The following is an 11913-nucleotide window of genomic DNA, read 5'->3' on the forward strand; positions in this document are numbered from 1 at the left end:
GGAAGTCTGGGCACTTTTCAAAGAGCTGCTTCTGTGCTTGACCCTGGGGCCAGTGAGTCACCACATAGACCCTTTAGGGGATCCTCTTCAGTTTGCCACAACCCTGTAGGTCTCTTCCGTGTGAGCCCTGTTGGTCTTCACACTTGACTTTTTCTTAAAAAAGGAAAATGAGCTCCTATAGTGTTCAAAGAATAGTCCAATAAAGATATTTTACTGTCCCTTTATTCAGTAAGAATTGATGGGTCATAGCAGTATGTCTGACACTGGTAGGTTTATACAGTAATTTTTTTCTTATCAGCTACTTAATGAAATGAATTTCTATCATAGCATCTTTTAAATGTTAATACTCTTACAGCTGTCTTCAAAGACCTATTTTGAACTAAATATGTTATCAATCAAAATACTCATTAAAATTCGATGCAAGCGTATGTGGAGAGAGAGATTAAATCACTGAGGCATCTGGGCCTCTTATTCCACTAATGTGACCTCATTATATCGTAATTTGTTATTACGGAAATTTAATATTCTGATGCCATAGAATTGCTAAGGGTCTTCACAGTTCCCTGGTTTTCATCTACCCTAATTGCCAACTTTTTGATCATTTACTGTTTGGGTTCTTGGATATTCCCAAGATTTGTATTTCTGGCTGACTACAATGTATAACCTAAGCAAACAGTACCTTCTGACACTGGAGATAGATGATGGCTCCAGTCCCTCAGGGACCTTGGACACAGTGTTCTCTCTGATGAGATGAGGAAATATTTTGAGTCAGTGTTTCGCACCAGCCACCATTCATACATGTGGGTCGACTTTACTCCTTCACATGCTGTCCTTTATCACTGAATTGCATTGCCTTCCCTAGATGTGTGATGGAGTCAGAGCATAGAGGGTACTACTTAGAGCATAAAGCAGATTCTCTTTCCAACTGAGAGAGAGTACTGAGGACCAAAGAAGATAATGTGCAAAGCCCTAGTAAGTACCAAACAAATTCTCTCCTCAACCCACCACTTTAATCTAGCCATTCAACCAAACTTGTTACTTGGCTTTCTCCTGTCACTTGAGTAGAAACCAAGAAAAACCAAAGGAAGAGACATAACATTCTGAGTGTCAGGAATCAGGAATATAGCATTTAAAATTTTATCCCATTTTTCATATGAAAACAATTAACAAAATATCATAATTTAGAAGCAAACTCAGAATTAAGTCTGAAAACCTTGTCATCTCTAACTCATATACCTGTATCCAACACTGTTTTAATTTAAAACAAAATGATCATTCCTCCCATCCTTCATATTTATTTTTCTCCCTGTTAACCTATCTCTTAAATTTAAAAAAAGAAAAAAGAAGAAGCCAACATTTGTGGGCCTTGTTGACGTGGGTGGGAATAAGTTCTACCAGATCCCAGAACACAGAGATGCAGGATTAGTCCCATTTAGATTGTGATAGCCAGAGACACTTGGGTGGCTCAGTAGATTAAGCACCTGCCTCGGCTCAGGTGGTGTTCCCGTGGTCCTGAGATTGTGACCTGCATCGGGCTCCCTGTTCAGTGGGGAGCCTGTTTCTCCCTCTGCCTGCCACTCCCCCTGCTTGTCCTCTCTTTCTTTCTCTCTCTGTCACTCTCACTTGATAAATAAATAAATAAATAAATAAATAAATAAAATCTTTTTAAAAAATAGATCGTGATAGCTGGTAATTAAGTAGCTTTGCTCCTAGTGATCAGAGGAAAAATCTATAAGAAAGACATGAATAGCCCATCAGATCAACAACCTCCTAACCTCAAGTTATTATAACACATCTCTTATGACAAATGTGAGCTGTCAGGAAGTAGGTATTTTCAATAAAAAAGTCCCCAGTTAGATTTGCTGTCTCTTCTACTATTATCCTCCCCTTGGACCCTATGCCAACTACACTGGCTTCCTTTTCCTTCTTCCACAACCACCCACCACAGTAGGGCTTTTGCACATTCTGTTCCCAGATGCTACAATACTATTCCTCTAGATTTCCATATGGCTCACACCCTCACATTCTTCAAGGCTTTGCCCAGTGATCACCTTTTCAATGTGGATTTCCTTGTGACCTAATTGCAAACAGAAATTCTTTCTCTGCCCAGCACCCCCGTCTACTCCTCTGCTTGATTTTCCTGGATGGTGTCTACCACCAACTGACACACTCCATATTTCAAATGTTCGTCCATCACTGCAAGTCTCCTCGGCTCATGTGTGAGGTCCACAGGTAAAGGCTTTGAATGGCTTCTTGCTGTCACATCTCAGGCAACTACAAGAGTATTTGGTACAAAGAATGAGGGAGTAAATGAAGAGAGCACAGAGTAATGGATTTTTGTCATTTTTTTGGAGGGCTTCGACTAAGAGTTAGTTGCACAAAGAACATTACTTTACAATCCATGCAGTGCGTAATTTTGGTGACTTGATTTATATGTACACGTCTATTTGTAAATATGAATACACTGCAGTCTAAATTGTTGGGATTGTTGCTGTGTGCATTCTTTAGTCACTGGGAAGACAAATGGCTGTGAATTCATATAACCTTCAGCATGATTCTGAGTAACAGATGACAGACTACTTCCCCATTGTTTTATGTGAAATAATGAAAGAGAAATATGTAGGAGAAAAAGCCATTTTAGAGTGAAAAGAAATGCCCACGTTGGCTTGGCACAACCACCATTCACAGCAGCAGGACCCCAGGAAAACAGAAACTTTAGATGGCCGTGTGATGAACAGCTCCAAGTGCATCCCAAGCAGCAATGTCTGGCTCTGGTTCCCGGAAACTTCAGTTTGGGGGGATGCTACAGCCAACGGGAAGCCGGCTTCAGTACTACGTAAAGAAAATTAAATCCCATAAAGCAAAAGCATGACATTTCTTCTCCACACCTTCTGGTTTGCCCTCTATTATTATTTGAGAGTAAGCTTTTTGCAAAATGAAAAAAAAGAAAAAAAGAGAATTCTTTGCAGATAACTTGCAGTTCAATAACCTGATAATTATTCATTTCAGCTTAAAGCATGCTTGTAAATATCATTTCAAATGAAGCACTGACTTGATTTTTAATCAATGAAAACTGACATTTGTTGAAAAGCCTTTCTGAATAATTACCTTGCATTCTTATTACTAAAGCGGATTTAACAGAAAATCAAAACAAACGATATTAATTACATCGTATCCTCATTATATATTAATAGGTTCAGAAACCAAACATTGAGTGTCTTATAGAGCTGGGTGTAATATTTATATGAAGCTTTCTTGTGAAAGCCAGCTTAATTCTAATGCATCCATTTTAGTGCCCTGACCTTCTGTTCTCTGGATGCATGTGTTTGGTTTCAGCTAGGAGCACACATATCTGGAACCCATGCTTTGGTTTCATGCCTGAGAACCTAGAATGTCACTGGACATTGACTTTCTCATGCCAAGGTACATGAGTTGACTGACCAGACACCATCTACTTCTAATTGAGTTATTATTAAAATACTTCTCTGGGTGATAGATTTAGAACATCACATGAAGGGATCTCATTGTGTGACTGTACACCTAGTAATCTGCCATCATCTGTATGCCCAGCAAGCAACTGGGTACAAGCAGGAGCGTGGAAATGAGAAAAGTATCATAGGAGAAGGGATTTCCTTAGATCTTCCTCTCCCGGACTGGCCCCTGGACCACTCCTGTTCAGCCCTAGCACTGGCTCCTTAGCTGTCATTAGAACCCAGCAGCTGGTTTCCTAGCTATGGAAATTTTGTGAGTTGTACAACACTTCTGAGCGTCAGGTTTCTCATTTGTAAATTAAAAATAAAAATGATATTTGGTTGCTTAAAGATTAAACCAAAAGTTTTTATGAAGATTAAATGAATAATCCATATGAAGTACAAAGCAGAGTTTCTAATGCATGCTAGACTCTCGACAGATACTAGTTACTAAAATCATTATTAAAGGCCCCTTCCGGTCCTGACATTCTGTGATTATTCAAGTGCAATATGGAAGCCCCACTGTGAATATCTGATGAGATATCTTACTTCTTTAACCTTTTTCTCTGGCACACTCCTCACTCCTGAACTTGCTGCAAAACATCAGCATAAGCAGAATGGGCAAGTACAGAGACTTACTTAAACTTTGGACAAAGAAGTCCTCCATACTAGAATATAGACCACTCAGAAAGCAGTGAAATTCTCCCAAACCAGGCAGTGTCCAGACAATACCATCATCCTCAAAGATGACATCTGCAAAATCGGAATAATTCATTCCGCAAAATTTGACTGTGCCAAGAAGTGTTTTAGGTATGAAGACTCAGCAGTGAACAAAAAGACAAGTGCATCTTGGGGAGCACATGTTCTTGTTGGGAGGGGGAAAAGAGTGGAGCAGAAGGAAAGGGGAAGTGATGCAGTGCCCTCCATCCTTCATGCAGGCTCCTGAGAGCCTTCCCTGGCTTCTCCATGACTCCATTGTGCATATTAGTCAGCATTAAACTGCCGTTGATTTCATTGCCTCCTATAAATCCTCAATCACCCCCTCTTCTGCAATCCCACTGACCCTTCCCTTCCCAGTCTTTATTTTCTTCTGCTTTTGTTACAACTGTATTCCACATATTCAAAAAGCTAGAGGAATAAAGGGGGGATGAAATAAAGAAGACCCAAATCAAATTTCTAAAGATGAAAATGACAATGACTGAGCTGAAGAATATAATTGATGGGATTAACAGCAGACTTGAAAATGCCAGGAAAAGTGAATTTGAAGACATAGCAATAGAAACAACTCACAGTGAATCAGAGAAAAAAGACTGACAAAAATATGAACAGAGCACCAGTGAGAGTGGAACACCTTCAGATGGCTTAAATATGTGTAATTGGAGTTTTCAAGGGACAAGAAAGAGAACAGAGGACAGAAAAAAGTATCTTGGAGGAGACAATGTTTAAAATTGTTCTACACTTGATGAAAATTATATACCCACTTTTGCAAGAAACTTAATGGAACCCAAGCGTAAGAAGCATGAAGAATACTAATGGTAAGGAAACTAAAGCTCAGAGCATTTACCTAATGTTCTCTTTGTCATATAACAAGCTCTGGGTCCATTCACAAAGGTTGGACTTTATCCATATCTTCAAGAAGTCACAGATGTGGATAGGTAGGGACTAGATCAGAGGTGAAAGCAAGAAGAAAAATATTACCTAGGCGTGAAGGCAGAGATGCTGCCAAAGAATTTGTAATAGGATATATTAACATTTCACGCACTAAGCCAAGGTCAACAAGACCATGTCTCTGCCGGCAATGAGTTCTACCAACCACACTGAGCATGAAGCCAGTACCAAGGGCCACAGTTTATATTCCCACTTTCCTATTCTGTTGCCTGATTTCTTCAGTCTGCCTTAATATCCCATTTCATGGGAATATTGCTTGTTTCTGTGTGGAATTTTATGTTTGTTTGTTTATCTGTGTCACTGGATTGTTTCCTACTCAAATTAAAAAAAAATGTTTGAGAAGCAGGATATGTATCATTTCCAAAGCTTGTAAGGCAAAGAGGTTAATCAATTATCTTTCCTTTTGTTCTTCTTGTGCTTATAAAGTAGAAATTACAGGTACTACTTCAGCACTTACCTTGAAAATGCTGATTTTTTTTTTCATTATTTGCTTGGTGAGTAGTCTTATTCATTTATTTCTCTTCAACAGCTTTTTAATTTCCTAGCTAGATTTTGACTATTTTTATGATTTCATATATTCTCTTTTCTAGATAATAATAAATAACTGAACTACTGGTAAAAATCTGAAATTAAATTTCTAATTGAGCTAAGCACGCTTTTAGTCTTCCTTCCTGTCTTCGCTCCCTACTCCACAACTTCTAAATATGGTTTTTTACTGGAGTTGAAACACTTAAAATATGCTTTAGATTGTATTCAACTAACAATCCTTCCACCCTATCATGCACACATACCGATCTAGGCCTACTGGGGGCGGGGGAGAGCATGTAAAGACGAATGACATCGGCACTTCCCACAGGAGGTCTGTAGCATAGGGACACTGAGATAAGACTAAACTAAACAAAATCCAAGCCAAACAATAACAAGTGCTTTCATTATCGATGGGTATTCTTCTGAGTAGTTTGCTCAGATATAGAACACACACACTACAACTTACAAAATCCTTGCTCCAAAAGAACCCAGCATTAGTTGGAGCAGAATTCAGGCCTGGACTCATGAAATCATGCACGTTTGTACGTGTTTTCAAACAGCATTTCTGAAGATTTAGCCTTACCTACCAATGCTGCATGTCACCTCTGTGACCATATACCAAAAGCATAGCACACCAAACACAAACAAGCCTTCCATAGCACTGCATTAAACCTACAAACCTTAGAAAACAGGTCTAAGTCAACAGGCCATGAAAAATGAACAACTCAGGCCCAAGAAGTTTCTAATTCTGAAAATACACCCGATTTTTAAGCACTCTAGTTAACATGTGTGTGTTTCCATTTCTGAAATAATCCGAAAGAATGGTAGTCTTTAAAAAGACTCTAAGACCTGCTCCTAAAAATGTGAGCATAATTTGTGGTATTGAGATAGATGTCGCTCTGAAGCAGACCATCCAGGGAAAGGTAGGACAGCTTGCCTTAAAACCCCTTCTTGACCCCTCACGTTCCTGAAAACTGCAGACCAAAGAAATACCCATCATGTGCACAAGCCCAGTATAGATAAAGAGGAAAGTGCCAAAGAGGACTACTAAATTTATTTCACGACCATTCATCCTTTCCATTTTTCTGGATAGTTCACAGGCAGATTGATAAGGCAGCAATCGGAACCCTGGGCCAAGATGGCTGAGCAATCAGGGTGGCGCGGGCCGCCCTGACATTTGTCAGAAGGAGCCAGAAAAGGACAGAGCCTGAAGGAGCAGGGCAGAAGAGGGTGTGCGAGTGATGTACTCTGGCCTTGGAAAAGGAGACGTAATATCAAGGGGCAAACGGATGTCTGTGAGCAAAAAGAGGAGAGAAGCAGCCTGAGCCTGAGAAAAAGCCAGAAACAATGGGGATAACTAGGAGGTTTCTGGGGAAATGTTTTAGTTAATTCCTGAAGTAGAGGGAACACGAGGTGCAGGAGAATAGCTTTATTTCAGCTTCTGCATTGTTTTAGGAGTGATTTCCCTAGAAAGATTCTTCCTTGCCTCTGAACAGGTCAGCATACACACTCCCCCAGGATTTTCTCCTTGTTAGCCTCACAGGAGTGTTGGGATCCTAACACTCCTGCAGTTAAAAGCTCTCTGCTCCAGCATCTAGGTCGACTCTCTTTCCTTTGTTACAAATGCTCTGCCGGCAAGAGAAAGGATTCTTTCTAGAAAGAACAAAATAGCAAAGGGATGGAAATGGAGGGAGGGAGAAGTGGGAGTAGACAGAGAGACAGAGACAGAAGACAGACAGAAGGAGAGGGTTGGAAGGAGAGAGAAGCCAGTGCCGGAAGCCCCAGCCTGCATTCGAAGCCCCAGCCTATTGTCGCCTGCCTGGCCTTCGTGGGAGCCGCAGCTCAGGTGACAGCCTGCTGCTGGGGCCGCTGGCTATTGCTCTTTCTGCCCTTCAGACTCCCTTCAGCATTGTGATGCAGTAATGAAGCAGAGCTGCCCTGTCAGACCTCATCAGCAGTCCTGTGAAGGCAGAATGAAATCACTCCTATTGACCCCCTGGCATATTTATAGGCTCTCTCTTTCTGCTGAGGCTGCTGGTTATCACCTTCCCGTCCGGCGATGTGTTTATTCAGCCGCACGCTAAATCACGCCCCGGTGCAAGGGAAGCATTCATCAGGAGCCACAAACCCCTCTTTCAGGCTGCCAAACCTATCCAATTACTGAAGCTGGGAGGGCCTGCAAAAACCCCTTCAGCCAGGCAAGTTCTCTTGTTTGTACCCTCTAAAAAGAATACCTTTGAGCTCTGCACGCTTCCTCTGTCCAATCTGCACGTTGACTTTGAACTAGCAGAGCACTCATTTATCCTTCATTGGCTGTGTCTCCAAGTTCCCCTTTTCTTCTTAAACAATGAGCAAGAGGTGCTGCATTGCTTTCTGGAGAGGTGGGGGAGAGGGTGCGGGGTACGCTGACTACTTCTCTCTCGGTCTTGGCTACCTCTTCCAATGTGCGACTTATGCAGTCCTGTTCTCCTAAGGGCAGCTAGCACGCTGGTCCCATGCTGCCCTCTATCTGTTTCTTGCTAAACAAGTAATTTGGAAGAAACCATTAAAATAACATGGGAAATTATATCATTTTGGTTTAAAGTCATGAGAACTAGATTTAGACGTGCCTTTAAAATGTGGACAGATAAAGATGGTAAATGGCTTAAAGTATGTGTCTCTTAACACAAATTAATTTAATTCGAGCTTTGGGTTTTTTTGTTTGTTTTGTTTCTGTTTTTGTTTTACCAATACTTGTACATTTTCTGTTTCTTTTAATGTATCTTATTTTTCGGGTGAGAAAAAGAAGCAAAGGTTAGTATTATTAAAACTAGCATTTTATTCTGTAGTCTGCAATGTTTTCTGAAGCTAATTACAATAGAACATTTATGATTGAGGATTTTTTAAAATTATGGAAGGCAGAGTTGAAGAATAGCAACAAAACCTACCTGGACTTAGAAAAGCTGAATTCTTGTCCCAGTTTTGCTTCTAACTAGAATTGTAACCTTGTAAGTCATTAATCACTCTGGGCTTTTGCTCCCTTATCTATGGTTCTGTCTAGAGCTAACATTTCCACACTAGCAAGCATGGCACTGAACAAAGGGAACGAAGCTAAATGACCACTTGATTAATAACCAAGCCATTTGTGAAACCTGGGGCAAAGGTTGATTGCTTCCCTTATCCCCAGAGGCTAAGGCATAATAGTGGTTGAGGGTGCAGCAGGAACGTACAAAGCATAATAAGAAAGACACCTAAACCAAGCATCAACCTTACAGGGTGTGCTGGTACATACTTAACAACTAGTTCTTTAAAAAACAAACAAACAACAACAACAACAAAACACTGATCTGTAGCCCTTGCCAATTTCAGTAGTGTAAGTAACTCCCACCACGGTCAATTTCAAGCTACCTACTTAATTTCACTGACAGAGGAGTCAGGAGGAAGTGCTAAAAATTGGCTCTCCAGAGCCCTTCTAATGGTTCTCCAGCTCAGCACAGGTTCCACACCAGCAAACCACTGGGTGTTCAGCCCATCTACCCCCAGCGACCACCACTCCCATGACTCTCCAGTGATTGGCTGGGCTTTGAGGAGAGAATGGTGGGATTCTACCAAGAATCTGAGACACACAAACTGAAGGTGGTAAGATCCTAAAGAAAAGCTTGCATTAATAGAGAGGTTTTGCATGCTTCTCAAAGATATCACAGAAGGGGTGCCTAAGTGGTTCAGTTGGTTATGCATCTGACTTTTGATTACGCTCAGGTCATGATCTCAGGATTGTGGGATGGATCGAGGAGCCTGCTTAAGATTCTCTCCCTTCCTCTCCCCCTCCCCCTGCTTTCTCTCAAAAAAAAAGAAAGAAAGAAAAAAGAAAAAAAGAGGAAAAGTCACAGAAATATCCCTAAAGACAGAAAAGAAAAAAGGAAGGGAGGGAGATCTTGTGCTTCTAGTCTTTCTGGATATACCGTCCAAAGATACCTTAGAAGAAAATTTCTTTAAAGTTTGAGGTGAATTTTGCATTCTGTTTTGGGCCTATCTAGAACAATTTTAATATGAAAATAATATAAAAATAGGGAAATAATATGAACATTTTAACCCCCCCCAATTTTTTTTTACATAACCCCTAACACATCAAAATGTAAATCAGTAAAGTATTCTAAAATGAAATCACAACCTGAAGCATTTTGAATGGTTTTCTCCATGAAGGAGAGAAAGACGGGAGAAAGGAAAAGGAAGAGAAAACGAGAAAAAAGAAGGGAGGGAGGGAGGCATGTAAGAGGATCTATACCAAAGCACTAGGACATGGAAGAAGAGTTGTTTTGAAAAGAGATACCACAGTTGTGACATCCTTCTCATGAATCAGCTCATCACCACTCTTCACAATAAAAAGGCTCCAAATTTCTGTGCTCTTTAGCTCGCTAGAAAAACAAACACTTTCTTATTTAGAAGAATGCCTATTTAATCAAAATCGAATCAGTGGAGGCCATGTTATAAAGACCACCAAGACCCGGTGTGTCAAATAAGAGTAAGTAGAGAGAGACCACGATGATTGTGGTAATCAAGGACGGACACACAAAATCAGGAGGAAGTAACAGCCTTGGTCTTCATACTCTTAGAGGCAAAAAGCGAGACGTTATCTAGAGGCTTCACTACCTCAAGTGGGAAAGGGAATATTTTGAAGAATTTGTAGTAATGGGTCAAAAACTCCCAAATTGGTATCAGACCATCCAATTTAATCTCATAAATATTCATGGTGCACCTGTGAGCACAAGATCCCAAGTGGAGCGGAAATTGGTTCAGGAAAAGGGGCAGGGCATAGGAGGAGTGTTCAAAGATAAATAAAGATGTGATAAGCACCCTAAAGAAGCTAAGAATGTAGCAGAGGTCGATAAACTGCCATCTAAAGTACGAGGAAGGACGACAGGTATTACAAGAGAGGTAAACACACATTGTTTGAGTAATAACTCCCAGTGGGAAATAAGAAAATAAAATATGAATAAAATAAATAAAGTAACCTGCTCCTATGTCTATTTGTAAATTCAGTTTTTCCCCTATAAGAGGTATATAGTGCTTATGCAGAAATAAGCAAGTCATTTGTATTTCAAGTAGATATCCCCAGATTTACCACGCGTTTCCCTTTCTCCAGTCTCATTTAGCCATGGGAAAAGGACTTTTTGCATATTGCCAGCTAAGACAAAAGAAGTTTACAAACAGCCTGCCCTTCTTGAATTGCAGACCAATTCTTGGTGAGGAGCTCCTAGAGCTGTGTGCTCTAAGAACTTTCATGTATCTCCCTGTGCTGAAGGGGAGGCTTTGTTTCCAGGTTCAAGCCATGAGTCTAGAAGTATTTATAGAAGAGTTATTATTTCTTTTTTACTAAGAAACATAATTCTGAACTTACCTTTAAAAGATCGGTTAATGTCCTATTAAAATTATCTGTCATTTTAAAATGTATTAATGCCATTTCAGTGTTTATTATGCAAGGATCAAGGAGCATATGGAGATTGTTAAACAGAACACCCGCTGGTCCACACACTGGTCAACCTGGGAATTTTACACCCTCTTTATATAACCATCCATGGCATTCAAAGCCCAGCACCTCATAAAAATCTAATAAATCTGGTCAGCCACATGTGCAGCAAGACATCTAGATATTTTGAAATTTCAGGTAACTGAATTTTAATTCTCTTCATTTGTAACATTTGAGGGGGAACAGCCACTAAGGCCCAAATTCCAACCATCCATAACAGAGGAGTTAACAAATTAATTAATTGTGTATGAAAATATGTTTTGAACCAGCCTAGAAGGGTATCATAATGAAGAACATAGACTCCAGAGCCAGACTTCTTGGATTCAAATTCTGGTTTCCCCCTTCTCGGGCTAGCAAGCCATGGACTTGTATGTTATTACATGGTGAGGTTGTGGTGATTAATAAGGAGATATCTATAATATACAGAAACCATCTTTCAGCACTACATAAACATGAACTGATAGTATTGTCGTATCTTTTTACTGCCCTAAACACAGACCCTGCTATAGTTTGGGTATTGATGAAATATTTGTTTACATTTGCAAGGCTTGCAAAATTCCAAAAAAAAAACCCACAAAATTCAGTCAATATTTTAGAGAATCATATCTGTTGACACTTAAAGAAGTTTTCCATGTTGACCCTTGGAACCCAGGAAAAGGTGACAGAAGAGGGTCATTGATGAACTTTGGGGAATCAGTCATCACATCAAAAAATGTTTATGCAAAAAGAAGTAAGTCTCAG

The 11913-nt window shown here is 40.1% G+C and overlaps 1 long non-coding RNA gene across 1 annotated transcript; it reads right to left on the reverse strand.

The window, feature by feature from the left end:
- Positions 1 to 2484: 2484 nt before the first annotated feature.
- On the reverse strand, positions 2485 to 8068 carry LOC123953084. Its single transcript, XR_006820804.1, has 3 exons — positions 7901 to 8068; positions 4110 to 4223; positions 2485 to 2832 (listed from the first exon to the last, which is right to left on the reverse strand). It is a non-coding gene; the product is annotated as an uncharacterized LOC123953084 (long non-coding RNA).
- Between the last annotated feature and the right edge of the window lie 3845 nt (positions 8069 to 11913).

Source organism: Meles meles, chromosome 1 (genome assembly GCF_922984935.1).
Source record: "Meles meles chromosome 1, mMelMel3.1 paternal haplotype, whole genome shotgun sequence".
NCBI classification, from domain to species: Eukaryota; Metazoa; Chordata; class Mammalia; order Carnivora; family Mustelidae; genus Meles; species Meles meles.